This window comes from Rhipicephalus sanguineus, chromosome 1, assembly GCF_013339695.2.
Source record: "Rhipicephalus sanguineus isolate Rsan-2018 chromosome 1, BIME_Rsan_1.4, whole genome shotgun sequence".
In the NCBI taxonomy this organism is placed as follows: domain Eukaryota; kingdom Metazoa; phylum Arthropoda; class Arachnida; order Ixodida; family Ixodidae; genus Rhipicephalus; species Rhipicephalus sanguineus.
The window spans coordinates 16,593,446-16,610,690 of NC_051176.1; positions in this window are offsets into that span (position 1 = coordinate 16,593,446).

A 17,245-nucleotide genomic window follows, 5' to 3' on the forward strand; every position below is an offset into this window, starting at 1 on the left:
ATGGTCAAACGAAGAATATGCACGAACAAAGTGTACTTAAATACAGCTCTACAGCTCCAACTTTATCCATGGGCTCGGATCCAACTCCAAAGGGTTCCGACTGCACTCGCAGCATGGGCACCTGCGCAAATAAAAGTTTTTTTAAATGCGAAGCATTTCTTAGCGAACCTCTGGCACTTTAAGCGTTTCTATCTACGTATCTATCTATCTATCTATCTATCTAGCCGCCTACGTCTGGGTGCTCTCATGATCGCCTCCTTAACTTGGTGTGGACCAAAATTTGCATGGGAGGGTAAGAGGATTTGACGAATATGACTGCCGGGTCATGACATGAATAACGTTAAAATCTTGTCGCGTACGTCGTCAAACCCTTTCCACTAGACACGTGTGGCACATACCCGTTTACCACGGGCCGAGGTGTACGGGTATGCGCCACAGGTGATTGACAGTTTATAGCTACCTAGGAACGGCGAGAACAGACATTGTTAACTTAAATGCTAGAGCGTTAAGGAAAACCAACATCGGCAGCGTTGACTCCACGAATGGAAAGAATGAAAATTAGAATCCCAGCAGGAATCGAACCCAAGCATTCTGCGTGGCACTCAGGTATTCTACCACTGAGCCACGCCAGGTCTATAAATTGGTTTGGAAAAACAGCCTACGCAGGCGTAATACCGGTGGAACGTCAATTGTGGTTGTGGCCTTGCTATCTAATTTTACAAGAGAGCAATAAACACTACACGATACTCCTATGATGTCTACTCCTACGATACAGGCGTCATATCAGATTAACGTCTGTAGTTCCAGTGTTGGCTCCGCTTTTATAGCAGCCTAATAAACATTACGTTTCTATTCCTATGATTCATCAAGCTATATTGAAGCATTGCTCGACCCCGGAGGAATACATTAACGAAAGTTACATATGATATCCACATCACCGCACCGTAAAGTGCACTTATTCCGCCAGAACGACGCAGTGTCCTCTTCATTTCTTACGAGGCTGGGCGATGGCCTCATGCTGACCGAGGATGATGCCAGATTGATTGACAGCCGCTTTGTAGACTAGGCTACGTAGGCCACATACGCCCAGGTTGCCTACAAATACGACAAACACCATCCACTGATGTTGGCCTACGTAGCACTATCCAGCCCTACCAGCCTCGACGGCCTATACCTCACCAACGCGAAGGGTGGCTTCAGGGTCCGACAGGTCGCCGGCTCTATCGACAGACAATTTGTCGACGAAATGACTGAGGCATCCACGAATTCCAACAGCTATACTATACCACATACTTCACTACACATGAACGACTCGTCACCACAATGGCGACCGGATCCTATAACAAGTCATGACCAGCTGCTGGTGCTCACTGACCACGGTGATGATGCCCTTGTTCAAGAACTCTCAAGAACATCTTGCACACATGCACACGGGTTTGTGAAACGTGCGTGCGTTCTCGGGACACGTATAAGCACTACATATCAGCTTACCGCTTCTGGTGTTGGTAATATCCACGTTGCCATTGGCAGCGTTACCCAACCGTAAACAACTGGTTATATAACACATATGCGGCTCTTCAACATATATCAGTGTGCGTATAAAATTTATACAAATCTTTAGCGTCATTTTGTAACGTGCCGCTCAGTAAAAAAGGTTACGCCACAGTCACCTACCCGCCGCATGCTTCGCATAACATCGACTCCCACGGTACGTGGGATCTGCCGAATTTTTTGCACACTAATGTACAAGCGAAGACCTAGCTTATTGCATTCGTTCTCACAAGAGTGTGTCACAAACCTTTTACTAGTTCAACTCGGGGCAAGAAATAACTACAAGCGGTATTCAACCGTTCCCATACAATATTGTCAGACGGAAGCTGCATAATTTTCTGTCGCACAATTTGAACGGTGTTCCAAGGCTCCAAGGAAATACAAAAACTGTGACGATGAAAATAGTTCTAAGTAGAGACGCGTTCTGCGTGGAGAAATTTCATCATAGCGCGCAGGGCTTAATGTCTCCCTTCATTGGAGGGGGGGCCCTACACACATACATACAGCCCCTCCTTAATTAAGAAATGGAAGGGGGGCCGGGCCCCCCCGAGCTGCCCCTGACTCTAAACCCTGGCCGCGCGTAGAAAACACCGCAGAACAAGGAATGCAAGAACTTACCTTGGCGTGAGTTGACACCGGCGCGAAGCACGTTCTCTGAGAGGCCGATCCGGCTAGGGACAAGTGGAGCTAGGGGCGTTCTCCTCCTCGGTACCTAGGCCAGCGGCCGTCTTCAGGGAGAAAAAGTGCCCAGAAGGGCGTTTCATGCACTATCGGGTGGCGGCGCGGCGGTCGCTCCCTGTAGCGGTCGCCGCGGCGGGCGGAAGTCTGGTAGGGGAGCGACTAAAAAGCCACCAAAACATGCCCGCGTTGCCAGACCACTTTTTGGTGCTGTCCCTAGGAAATTCCAAGCGAGATGTACCTAGCCTAGTCCCGTGGCTCTACGTGCGTGCGAGACGTTGATCATGCGGTTTAACCATGGAAATGCAGGTGGCTTGATTTAATGGACGCACGGATAAGGTGCATACTTGCTGCTTTCTTTGAGAAGGGCCACTTTTTGACTAAGGGGCACGCAGTTCGCAAGGCGGGGGAATGGGGGAATCAGTTTTGTTTCAGCTCAATGAGACAGTGCATTAGGTTTCATTTTTGTGTTAACCTTGCTGGCGTAGCGCATTAGTTTACGAAGCTGGTTCTTTTTGGACGACGAAGTTTGAGACATGATCGGAACTTGTTTTGTGGTTCCAGAAAAGCCAGCTTTTCCCAAAAGGCGCCTTAGAAAAACGTTTAGCTCCAATATATTCCGTGATATAGTCACCGAATAATCAATATTATTGCTTGTTTTAAACAAATGCTTGCGGCGATCGAGCAACCACGCGAACGAGCGTCACGCCGAAGCCGGCCTCCCTACTTGGAGCACAGTATGTGTGTACTAGGCGCAGCGATGCAGATTGCTTATTTTCTCATCAGATCAGTGGAGTTCCCGGTGCCTACCGAACACATCGTGGTGATGGATCTAGGCCATCCTCAACCGCTATATGTATGTCGCATATGCATGCATGGCTCCCATCGCATGCGTGCGGTATCAAGCTGATATATGAAACATCATTGTGAATAACTTTTTTTGCCTAGCTGTTCTTTATGAAATATTTTTTTTTTCATTGCTGTGCTTTTCACATATCCTATCATCAGTGAAAAGGAGTAGCCGGTGCTATACAGAAGCACCAACATCTCCTAAATATCGTATAATAAAAAAAGTATTTGTTTACGCCAGGAAAATCAATGCTCCTCGCCACATAATGCTTCGCTGAACCGACCAATGTGTTACGAATGCACACTGTCGGCTAAGTGTATATACAGTAAAGCTCGAATGCATCGGAATCAAAGGACATCGCTAAATAGTTCGATACACTTGCAATGAAAAATGCATAAAATGCCTGCCTGAAGCTTAAATATAGTTGGTACATGTCTTGATATATGATGAGTATGTGCAGCTCAATGAAACGAAGACAAGAGAAGACACATAAACGACATAGCCAGTCTATGTCGTTTATGTGTCTTCCATTTCTTCTGATATATATATATATATATATATATATATATATATATATATATATATATATATATATATATATATATATATATATATATATATATATATATATATATATATATATATATATATATATTCATGCGTCTCGGATACTCTTTCCGGCAACTAATTGCAGCCACAGGTAGCAAGCTTCACAGCGTGGCATTTAGTTTTCGTCGCATTACACCCCTGTGTAGCGGTAAAACTTACAAAGCAATTCCTTCATTGTGGAGCGCAAAGAAATCCGTGCTGCGCACGCCGCCCATATTTTGACTCGTACCCTGCTTGTTTACGCCATGCTTGCACTGCCCCTTGGATTCAGTGCACTATATATTTACATTATATATACGTGCTACAAGATGACAGATTCACTATAGTCAGCTTTATGGCATTGCAGCTGTGTCATGCCAGAAAGCATGTACTGTGCATCGATGATTCGTTGTGCAGCGAAGCCCACCAGCAGGGAAATCGTAACTGCCACATACGTTACCTGATGCTTTGTCTTCTTTAATTACAAAAAAAGGCGCCGACGCAGTCTCCAGTCACCGTATGAGCACCCAAACGTCTAATAAATGCGCAAGTGCATAGCAAAGGTTTCTTCAATTCTTCTACCCGCCAGGCAAACGAATTAGCAGCAACCCTCTACATTAGAGAACAGACCAAGCCACTTCTTGGAATAGCTTGGAATAGTGTCATGGAGAAACTTAATTATGCCAACAGAAATTATTACAAGATACCAATGAATCACGTGGCCTGAATTCAGCGTGATCGCATAGTGTCAACTTGCTGCACAATTGCGACGAGGCGCCGCTACGGATGTCTACTTCAAACGCCAGCTGCTACATTTCAGGTCAAATAATAAATGGGCTGATGATGGATTTCTTAGCGCTGCTGGTTGTCTTAAGAATCTGTATAAATTCAAGCGAATACTCGCGAGGTAACATAAAGCAGGGCATACACAGACATTTTAACGCAACGTACGCTCTCGAGTGCCTCAAGTTTCACCTCACTTGACGACCGTCGGGCACATCGGATTCGAAGGGGATCGCGAAATAATTCGATATATCCATTATTACAAATGGAAAATACGCCTGTATGCTTTAATATTCACACGTCTCGGGCAGTCTCATGAGATGACTGATTCCTTTAAGTTGCTTCGAAGCCGTAAATGTTTTATCAACCACTTTGCGGCAGCGAATCCTTCTCGGCCACGAAGGGCTAGAGCTTCACAGCGTGACGTTTAGTTTTCTTGGCATAACGTCACTGTGCAGCGGTGAAGCTTAACAAGGCAAATCCCTCATTCTGGAGCGCACTAAGTTATACCAGGCGCTTACATCGGAACACCACTGATACCTTGAAGCGTGAACTTGTTGGCTAGATGGTTCAACCTAACTTAAGGGAGCAGCGCGAAAGACAGGGACAGAAAAGGCACACATACACCCACACGTAGCGCAGTATGTGTGGTTGTATGTGTGCCTTTTCTGTCCCTGTATTTCGCGCTTCATCCAAATTGACAGCAGAGTCAATGTCTCAGCAATCTCAGTCACTTCTAAGCGAACACTCACGAGGTAACACAACAAAGCATGACACAGATACACAAAATCTTTAAAGAAGACACGCCATCAAGTGCCTCTAACAGTTTCAACTCGGCCTCTCGTTGCTCTCGTCTGCTCTCGCCAACTTGACTAGGGAATTTATGGATACACCACGGCGCTAGTTTTGCTCGGCAGCACAAGGTAGCCAACATGAAACATGCTTACACCGCTAACATTGGGCGATGTTTAGGTGGCTTTTTAGTCTCGTGCGTCTGGTAGGTCTGGTAGGGGAGCGACTAAAAAGCCACCAAGACATGCCCCCGTTGCCAGACCACTTTTTGGTGCTGTCCCTTGGAAATTCCAAGCGAGATGTACCTAGTGCAGTCCCGTGGCTCTACGTGCGTGCGAGACGTTGATTATGCGATTTAACCATGGAAATGCAGTTGGCTTGATTTAATGGACGCACGAATTAAGGTGCATACTTGCTGCTTTCTTTGGGAAGGGCCACTTTTTGACTAAGGGACACGCAGTTCGCAAGGAGGGGGAATCAGTTTTGTTTCAGCTCAATGGGTTGACTGCGCAGGCATAGCCGCACAGTGCATTAGGTTTCATTTTTGTGTTAACCTTGCTGGCGTATCAAGCGCATTAGTTTACGAAGCTGGTTCTTTTTGGACGACGAAGTTTGAGACATGATCGGAACAGCTAGCGTGCTATATATTCATATGAGCTGCTGTTTGGGCCTTGTTTTGTGGTTCCAAGCCAGCTTTTCCCAAAAGGTGCCTTAGAAAAACGTTTAGCTCTAATATTCCGCGTGATAGTCACCGAATAATCAATACTATTGCTTGTTTTAAACGAATGCTTGCGGCGATCGAGCCACCACGCGAACGGGCGTCACGCCGAATCCGTTTCCCTACTTGGAGCACAGTATGTGTGTACTAGGCGCAGCGATGCAGATTGCTTATTTTCTCATCAGATCAGTGGAGTTCCCGGTGCCTACCGAACACATCGTGGTGATGGATCTAGGCCATCCTCAACCCATATATGTCGCATATGTATGCATGGCTCCCATCGCATGCGTGCGGTATCAAGCCGATGAAACACCATTGTGAATAACTTTTTTTGCCTAGCTGTAGTTTATGAAATATTTTTTTTCATTGCTGTGCTTTTCATATATCCTATCATCAGTGAAAAGGAGTACCCGGTGCTATACAGAAGCACCAACATCTCCCAAATATCATATAATGAAAAAAAGTATTTGTTTACGTCAGGAAAATCAATGCTCCTCGCCACATAATGCTTCGCTGAACCGACCAATGTGTTACGAGTGCACACTATGTGGCTAAGTGTATATACAGTAAAACTCGCATACATCGGAATCAAAGGGCATCGCTAAATAGTTCGATATACCCGTAATTAAAAATGCATAAAATGCCTGTCTGAAGCTTAAATATAGTTGGTGCATGTCTTGATATATACTGAGTATGTGCAGCTCAATGAAACGAAGATTGTGCTGCACATATATTCATGCGTCTCAGACTGTCCCTCGAGACAATTGTTCGTTCTAAAACTGCCGTGAAGCCGTTAGTTTTCCCATTACTTATTTTTCATCAACCTGCTCGTGTGAAACGTGTACGTATCGGACCAGACAACAATTTGCGCCACTGAAGCAACATGGCGATACATCTTTCGGGCAACTAATTGCAGCCACAGGTAGCAAGCTTCACAGCGTGGCATTTAGTTTTCTTCGCATTACACCTCTGTGCAGCGGTAAAACTTACAAAGCAATTCCTTCATTGTGGAGCGCAAAGAAATCTGTGCTGCGCACGCCGCCCATGTTTTGACTCGTACCCTGCTTGTTCACGCCATGCTTGCACTGCCCCTTGGATTCAATGCACTATATATTATAATTTACATTAAATATACGTGCTACAAGATGACAGATTCACTATAGTCGGCTTTATGGCATTGCAGCTGTGTTATGCCACAAAGCATGTACTGTGCATTGACGATTCGTTGTGCAGCAAAGCCAACCAGCAGGGAAATCGTAACTGCCACATACGTTACCTGATGCTTTGTCTTCTTTAATTACAAAAAAAGGCGCCCACGCAGTCTACAGTCACCGTACCAGCACCCAAACGTCTAATAAATGCGCAAGTGCATAGCAAAGGTTTCTTCAATTCTTCTACCTGCCACGCAAACGAATTAGCAGCAAACCTCTACATTAGAGAACATGACCAAGCCATTTCTTGGAATAGTGTCATGGAGAAACTTAATTATGCCAACGGAGATTATTACAAAATACCAATGAATCAGGTGGCCTGAATCGTGATCGCATAGTGAACTTGCTGCACAATTGCGACGAGGCGCCGCTACGGATGTCTACTTCAAACACCAGCTGCTACATTTCAGGTCAAATAATAAATGCGCAGATGATGGATTTCTTAGCGCTGCTGATAGTCTTAACCATGTGTATAAATTCAAGCGAACACTAGCGAGGTAACATAAAGCAGGGCATACACAGACATTTTAACGCAACGCACGCTCTCGAGTGCCTCAAGTTTCACCTCACTTGAAGACCGTCGGACACATCGGATTCGAAGGGGATCACGAAATAATTCGATATATCCATTATTAGAAATCGAAAATACACCTGTAAGCTTTAATATTCACACGTCTCGGACAGTCTGATTCGGACAGTCTGATTCGGACAGTCTGAGATGACTGATTCCTTTAAGTTGCTTCGAAGCCGTAAATGTTTTATCAACCACTTTGCGGCAGCGAACCCTTCTCGGCCACGAAGGGCTAGAGCTTCACAGCGTGATGTTTAGTTTTCTTCGCATAACGCCACTGTGCAGCGGTAAAGCTTAATAAGGCAAATTCTGGAGCGCACTGAGTTATACCAGGCGCTTACATCGGAACACCACTGATACCTCGTAGAGTGAACTTGTTGGCTAGTTCGTTCAACATAACTTAAGGGAGCAGCGCGAAAGACAGGGACAGAAAAGGCACACATACACCCACACGTAGCGCAGTATGTGTGGTTGTATGTGTGCCTTTTCTTTAGCGCTTCATCCAAACTGACAGCAGAGTCGATGACGTCGTAATTGAGGTTGCTGGTAGTCTTAGCAATCTCAGTCACTTCTAAGCGAACACTCGCGAGGTAACACAACAAAGCATGACACAGATACACAATATCTTTAAAGAAGACACGCCATCAAGTAACTTCCAGTTTCAACTCGGCCTCTCGTCACTCTCGTCAACTTGACTAGGGAATTTCTGGGTACACGACGGCGCTAGTTTTGCTCGGCAGCACACGGTAGCCAACATGAAACATGCTTAGACCGCTAACATTGGGGGATGTTTAGGTGGCTTTTTAGTCTAGTGCTTCTGGTTGTTCGCGCGGTTCGCGTGGGCCGCGTCTCCTGCGACCGGGTGGCAGGAGACGGTAGGTGGGGTAAAGCTAGAGTGTAGTAAAGCGTTCGGTTCACCCATATAGCCGCTTAAAACCGGCTTGACTTGGCTTGAAGTGTATAAGTAGGTGGCGGCAGAGTAGCGTTCAGGCCGCCGTTTATTTCTGCTTGGTGTGGTGGGTGTTGGCAGAGAAGGCACTACTGGTGTTGGTTTTGAGCGTGAACTGTGTGCGCGAGAACCGCCTCTGGCCGTGGTGTAACCGTGGGGACGTGGTCGCGTTGTGTAGAGTGTTGTAGAAAGTTATTCATGTGCAAGTCGTTGCCGCTTTTGTTTCTGCGATGTCCCCGTGTTCAGTGGACCGCCGCCAAATCTATAAGTAACGATAACGAGCGTGAGATAAAGGCCATGTGTTATGCGATTTGTGAATGTCTGTAATAATTGGTTCATGGTGGAAAGGAAGAACGGAGTGTCTAGCGTTACGTCTAGATGTAACTATAGGAGCCGTTGCAGTTACGTCTGGACGTAAGAATAACAAGTCTTAAAGTTACGTCCAGCGTGAGATTAGACGCACAGAACCGATCGGCTCTAGTGGCGAGGCGGGCTAGTACGTGTCGTGCTCGGATCTGCGAGGACGTTGGTTCGAACCTCGCTGTTGTCCTTCTCTCTTTTTTTTTATTAAGTGCTCCACGGGCACCGTAATATTTTTTAAGGAAGTCGCCTTGGTGGCAGCGGTGGACGCCCCAGCCCACGTCGTTGGCGCTCCGTACTCTTGCTGTAGTGACACGAGCCACTCGAGCAAAATAGTGGAGCGACGACGGCGCACCGCGAAGCGACAGCGTCCCAGTGACACGAGCCAACCACTGAGACTGGCAAGATAATTATTAAAGTTAAGTGCGCATTGTGAATCACACGGTGGACGTAACTTTAGCAGCTGATTATGGCTCCCTGCGTCGTCTGCTAGCCACACCGTGTTCGCTAGTGTGCGAACGTCCTGCGCGCGTCCTCAGAGGACAGCCTATTCCGTTGTGTTAGCACAGCATCAAATGCTTGTACGTATGTCTGCACGATATAAACAAGCATTTCAATTTTGGCTTGTATGCAGACTAATAAGTGAGGAAGACACGCAAATTTGGCGAGTTGGTGAGGTTCCATGGTAAAAATATAAAGCAGCGCTTTTTTAAACACAAGACGAAGGAATGGAGGGACACACACGTCTCTTCTTTCCTTCGTCTTGTGTTTAAAAAAGCGCTGTTTTATATTTCTAATAAGTGAGTGCATGCACGTGTCGGTATGGAGGTGTGAATGCAGAATTTTTGAGACACAATTATTATTTTATTTAATTTATTTAATACCCCTAGCGCTCATTCAGGCATTACAGTGGGGGGGGGGGTTTGTACAGAAGAAGAACAAACATGAAAGTTGCAGGTGCAAATGAAAATGTAGATTATTCTACGCCGACACAAACGTACACAGCTGCGTCGAACACAGGTACATCAAAAATGTCGTATACATTGGGAAAACTATCTAAAATAAACAGAAAGCACAGTGATAATAGTTAATGGCAATGCGAACAGTGATTACAACAAAGCGCGGCAGTGGTAAATATATAGTATAGCACAAGATGCAAAGGAAGCACTAAAAGAAAACAACACAGTTTACAAATGGGATATAGTATAGATCATGGTGATTACCAGGCGTACGCATAATTTCTTTTAAGGCTCAGTGGTCGAAAGATTCAATCATTTTTATTGCAGAAAAGAATGCGTCATTAGACGAAATTCCTACAATTGTGGAAGGAAGTCGATTCCACTGACTGATAGTTCTGGGAAAAAAAGAGTTGCTGAAGGACGATGTATTGCATTTATATTCTCTTGTGATCGTGATCTTTGCGTGCTGATGTGTAGTGAGGCCGGTTAATGTATACGTCACGGGGAATTCGAATATGAAAATAATATATGCTGTGTAATAGCTTTAGTCGAAATGACGCTCTTCGCATGCTGCAGAGACTTCCATTTTAATATCGCCTTAGGTTCCGTTGCACTAAACTGTCTGTCATACATGGGTATATTAAGCACATATCTTGCCGCCATGGACTGAACTTTTTCTAATCGTTCTTTGTTTGCTGCTGTTGAATGGTCCCACACGCAGCACGCGTATTGCCAGCACTTATCTTACGCATGTTTTATATAATAACTCCCGGCTTTGCTGTGGAAATGCACGTGTATTTCGTCGCAAAAATCCCAAACTCCGACAAGCTTTACCTACGGTATAATCCACATGCCGATTCCATGATAAAGAGGGGCAAAAGTAAACGCCTAGGTATTTGTATTCGCACACCATTTTTACCGGTGAGCAGTTTATTGTGTATTCGAATTCACCTGGACTTTTTTTTTTCTGGTGAACCTCATGCACGCCGTTTTCTTAAGCTTCAGTTTCATTTCCCATCGCTCACACCATGCGTGTATCGCACATAAGTCGTTTTGGATCACAGATCAGTCAGTTTCAAAGGTAATTTTGCGGTATAATATGCAGTCGTCTGCAAATAACCTAATATGATATTGTACGTTTTCGTTAATCTCATTGATATAAAGTAAGAAAAGAAGGGGTCCCAGAACTGATCACTGAGGCACCCCTGACGTAACATCAGTTATTGAAGACTGTTCGCCGTTTACAACTACGCATTGTCGCCTCTCACGTAAATATTCAGCAACCCATGCAATAACTTGGGGAGTAATGTCAAAGCTGGACAGTTTTTGCAGTAATAAGTAGTGCGAAACGGTGTCGAACGCTTTCTGAAAGTCGAGGAAAATACAATCAACCGAAGAGTTATCGTCCAGTGCTGCTGCTAAAACATGTGTGAACTCTACCACTTGTGTGACGCACGATAGTTCATGTCTAAATCCGTGCTGGTTTGAGTTCAATAAAGAATTACTATCTATATGCTTAACAATGGCGGTATATAAAACGTGTTCAAGAATTTTGCAGCACACAGAAGTGAGTGAAATGGGGCGGTAGTTATTGATAACGTTGCGCGGGCCAGATTTATGTATAGGAGCAACCGATGCCATTTTCCAATCAGTCGGGAGAGAACTGTGTTTTAAGGACTTTTCGTAAATGACTGTTCGCAATCTCGTGAAGTGTTGGCGATTTAGAAATCCTTGTGACACCAAGCATGAACTCTAGTCTGCAAAGGCTGGTTAGCAGTAAAAAGACCTCAAGTCACGCACTTCTAGAGAGGTACACGGATTCATGCAAACAGAAAAGCAGAGTGCACAGAGTTCCACTTCAACTATAATTACACAGAAATACAGGCTGTTAAGCTGTTTATTGGACAGCACTCGGCGACAATGAGCTATGGCGACAGTCAAGGCAAAGGCACGGGCCCCGAGCGCGAGCGGCGTTTAGAAGAGGACCACCCACTAGGAGCCGCTGGAGAGCGCAACCGTTAAACAGTACCATTTGCTTCGCCACAATTACCCCGGGTACGAAAAGGGAGCCGTCCGGCGACCTAACAGCTCGTCACTATGAGTGGGTCATAGTAGGCCTTGAGGCGCTCCACGTTGACTATGTCGCGCCCTCGACGGCGCATGTCCGAAGCTGGTTCGATGGGTTCGATCAGGTAGTTGACCGGGGATGTTCGCTCGACGACCCGGTAGGGGCCTTCGTATTTCGGCAGTAGTTTTGACGAGAGACCAGTTGCAGTGGTAGGGACCGAGAGCCATACGAGCGCTCCGGGGAGGAACGTGGACTCAGAAGTGGTGGTGCCACCGCGAAGGCTCTTCTGACGCTCTTGTTCGTGCGTTGTAAAGGACTTTGCAAGCTCGCGACACTCTTCAGCAAGCCTGGCTGTGTCAGATATAGGCGCACAATCAGATGGATCCGGCTTGTAGGGTAGTATGGTGTCAATGGTGTGCGACGGTTGCCTTCCGTACAACAGGAAAAAGGGTGAAAAACCAGTAGTGCTTTGAGGGGCGGTATTAGAGGCGTAGGTGACGAAGGGCAGAATGGCATCCCAATTTGTGTGATCGGCGGCGACGTACATTGAGAGCATGTCGCCGAGCGTGCGGTTAAAGCGTTCGGTTAGGCCATTCGTCTGCGGCTGGTAAGCAGTAGTTTTGCGGTGAACGGCATGGCACTCTTTGAGAATGGCTTCGACGACCTCCGATAAGAAGACACGGCCTCGATCGCTGAGAAGCTCCTGGGGTGGACCGTGACGCAGCATGAATCGGTGTAGCAGGAAGGAGGCAACATCGCGCGCTGTAGCCGCTGGGAGGGCAGCGGTTTCGGCGTATCGCGTTAGATGGTCGACGGCGACGATGGCCCAACGGTTACCAGCCGACGTCAGAGGAAGTGGTCCATATAAATCGATGCCCACGCGCCCAAACGGACGGTTAGGGCAAGGTAATGGTTGCAGACCGACTGGTGACACGTGCGTTGAAGGTTTTCGGCGTTGGCAATCGAGGCAGGAGCGGACGAATTTCTGCACGAAGCGATACATCCCTCGCCAGAAGTATCGTTGTCGAATGCGCTGGTAAGTTTTGGATACCCCAGAGTGCGCGCATTGCGGATCAGAGTGGAAGGACTCGCATATTTCAGCACGCAGGCTTCGGGGTATCACAAGTAGCCACTGACGGCCGTCGGCGTTGTAATTGCGTCGGCGCAGCAGGTCGTCACGAATGGCGAAATGGTGGGCTTGACGACGCAACGCGCGAGTGCTTGGTGTTGCCGACGGATCAGTGAGCAAGTCTATCAGCGAGGCGATCCATTTATCCTTGCGCTGCTCGGTAGCGATGGAGTGAACATCGATAGAAGAAACAGCAATGTGAGATACTGAGCCGGAGGCATTGTCGTCAGGCAAGGGGGAGCGCGAGAGGGCGTCAGCGTCAGCATGCTGGCGTCCATTGCGGTACAGCACGCGGATGTCGTAGTCTTGTAGGCGAAGTGCCCAGCGGGCAAGACGGCCCGAGGGATCCTTCAATGACGACAGCCAGCATAGTGCATGATGATCGGTGACGACATCAAATGGGCGACCATACAAATAAGGTCGGAATTTTGTAAGAGCCCAGATGATCGCCAGGCACTCCTTTTCCGTGACGGTGTAATTGGTCTCGGCTCTAGTAAGCGTACGACTTGCGTATGCTACGACATATTCGGGGAACCCTGGCTTGCGCTGCGCAAGAACAGCGCCGAGGCCTACACCGCTCGCGTCCGTGTGTACCTCCGTTGGGGCCGTAGGGTCGTAGTGACGCAGTATGGGAGGAGACGTCAACAAACGACGGAGCTTGGCGAACGCGTCGTTGCATTCGGACGACCACGAATGGAGGGGCCCGTTACTCCCAAGGAGCTTCGTCAGCGGCGATATGATGGTGGCAAAGTTGCGTATGAAAGGTCGAAAAGGACATTTCATACGTAGGCGTTTAGAAGAGGACGACCCACTAGGAGCCGCTGGAGAGCGCAACCGTTAAACAGTACCAATTGCTTCGCCACAAGGCTTTTTTTGCAGCCGCTACAGCAAGAAGTATATTGGTTCAGTCGCACAACACCATTTATATTGTAGTATGGGCAGAACACAACCTAAGCACGTACAAATAAAGCAAGAAAAAAAAAAACATCGAGCACAGTGGAAAACACGACTGTCCCCGAAGGCCAGTACCCCATTGATTGGCGGATTGCACTTCTCACACACGTAATAGGAACGTTAGGACAGCTTCGTGCATTAATGTAGCAATGGTGGGCGTATATACCACCATTGGGCTGTAGTCAACGCGCTTTCTTGGATATGTGCAACACTTAATTGGATATGTGCCGCCGACCGCCCATCCATACTACACTGCTAGCGCCGCGACGGTGAGCCCAATCTCGCAATAATGTGTTGCGAGTAGGCCAAGTAGGCTGCGCCAACATAACTGGACGGAAGGAGGCTTTCTAAAGACGACATTTATGTGTACACACGCGGGGCAGCTGTACCGATTGTTATTGTATGGACGTAACCCTAGTGGACGTGTGATACATCAACACGGGCACGCAAACCGTACTTACATCAAGCTCGATGGAGACCTGCAGTTATTTCACTAACCGTGATTGCCCCAAACTGAGGTTGACCGCCTCAACGAAGCTAAGGAAAAGGCAGCACCCGATGCGATGGCTGAATGCAGCGTAGCTCCGGCGGAGGCCGAAATTAACGTCTTCCTAAAGTGCGTCAGCTGGTCTGTCTCGACAACAGAGCTGCTGATACGCGAAACAGTCCGGCAAAACAAACCACGCACGTCTCAATACACGAGTGATGCTGGTAAACCGGTGATACGACAGTGATACTGAACGTATGGCCGCTTAATTCAGCGAGCGGCCGTGCTGAACGTTACAGTTACAGTGGCTAGGTGTAAACGTCCATGGGCGTAGGCAGGGGGGTGCAAAAGGGGCACTTGCCCCCCTCAAGCCACGCCGGCACTTGGCCCCCACCTAAGCAATGCCGGCTCTCTCTCTCCCCCCCCCCCCCCCCAGCCGCGATGCAACACGGGTTTGTACCCCCCAAGGCAAAATTCTGCCGACACCCATGTAAACGTCTAACCTTTCACACCGACCATAAGGTGACCACCCCTAACTTATGTCAAATATTCTCAGGGACAGTAGATTGCCAACAGCAAGGCGTTGTTTTAGTCTGCGCATAGGACGCGTAACCACAGAGGAAGAATTGCACCGTGGACTCCGTGGACGTAACGCTAGCGGTGGCTATAGTTACGTCTGAGCGTAACGATAGCGACGGCTACAGTTACGTCTGGACGTAACCCTAGCCGCACCGTTAAATAAAAGTGATGGTTCAAGTACACTGCGCCCAAATGACTTTCCAACTGTAAGCGATCGATCCACGCAAAGCACGCACTTACCACACATACACGTCCGCCACAGTACAAGCTGTGCGTCAAACAGACATTCACAAATCACGTAACTCATGACCTTTATCTCATGCTCGTACAGCTCGTTATCATATCTTAGAGATTTGGCAATGGTCAACTGAACAGGGGGACATCGCAGGAACGAAAGCGGCAACGACTTGCTACTTCTAAAACATACACAACGCGACCTCGTCGCTACGGTCAGAGGCGGTTCTCGTTAATGCACACAGTTCACGCTCAATATGAACACCAGTACAGTAGTGCGTAGTGCCGTGCCTCCTCTGCCAACACCCACCACGCAAGCCACACAAACGGGCCACGCAGAGCACGAACTTACCATACATACACGTACGCCACAGTACAAGCTGTGCGTCAAACAAACATTCACAAATCACGTAACACGTGGCCTTTATCTCATGCTCGTACAGCTCGTCATCATTGCTTATAGATTTGGCAGTGCTCCACTGAACCAGAGGACATCGCAACAAAAGCGGCAACGACCTTGCTACGACTTCTACAACACACACACAGTTCTCGTTAATGCACACAGTTCACGCTCAATATCAACAGCAGTACAGTAGTGTGCCTCCTCTGCCAACACCCACCACGCAAGCCACACAGACGGGCCTGAACGCTACTCTGCCGCCACCTACTTATGCACTTCAAGCCAAGTCAAGCCGGTTTTAAGCGGCTATATGGGTGAACCGAACGCTTCGCCCACCGCGAGGCGGTAAGTGCAGGAGAACGATCCTCAGGTCACGTGGGCATAAAGTCACGTGATCAAAGCGATAGCTCATCTAGGTACATCTTCACCTAGGAGCAGAGAGTGTGTCTAGGGACGGTCTAGGTACAACCACCGAACACGCGGAACACGTAGTACAATCGCGTGGTGCGTGATGGGTTTGTGTGAGAGGCATGAACGGGGTGGGCGTGTGTCCACAGCTTCCGAGCTAGTAAAGTTGCGTTAATTCGTTACCACTTAAAACGTGGCAGGCCGTTTCAAGCACGTCTTCATTAGCACTGAAACCGACTCTTGGGAAAAGAAATACAGGCAAGTGAGGTGTGAAAACGCAATGTGAAGTGCTAAATGTTGAGAAAGCGCCTATGAACCAAATGTACTGGCAACAGCTAGGTTGAGGCATTTTCATTGGTGTCATGTGTGCTGACTCTACGTAGTTTCCGTGAATGGTTTGAGAAGTGTTTTGAGTTTTTTTTCCCTTCATGTATTGCATGAAGCTGCACACATTTTAAGTGTCCTGTAGAAATGCTTGTACGCAAGAAGGGTAGCTTGGGCTTGTTCGTGTACATACATAACGCAAGCGGAATAGCTCACACCGAGGCAGGGACGGTGTAAGCAAGTCGACACGAGAGCATGTGTTGTCTCGCTTGCTCCGTCGCTGTCTCAGTATGTGCTATTCCGCTTGCTCGTGCTAGGTCTAAGAGGTGCTAGCGCGCGCCCCGGCACTTTCGCTGCCGTCCATCGAGAGCGTCCGGCAGGAGAAAAGAATCGCTCTCCGCTAACTCGGGAGACGGGAACGCGAGGCTCACTTGTTGCGGGATCGGCAGGAACTGTAGGTAAACTGGGAAAACTTGGCATCGCCTCATAGGGAATAATCGAGCTCTTGATTTCTCTCGTGGTTGACGCTGCACCGTCCCTAGAATTCCCCAGAAAGCGATGTTGTACGGAGACGTGACGTCTGCATCGAACTAGCCAATGAGAGCGAGGATCACCCTCCTGGAGTTACCGCTTCGCTTACCCACCTAACGTC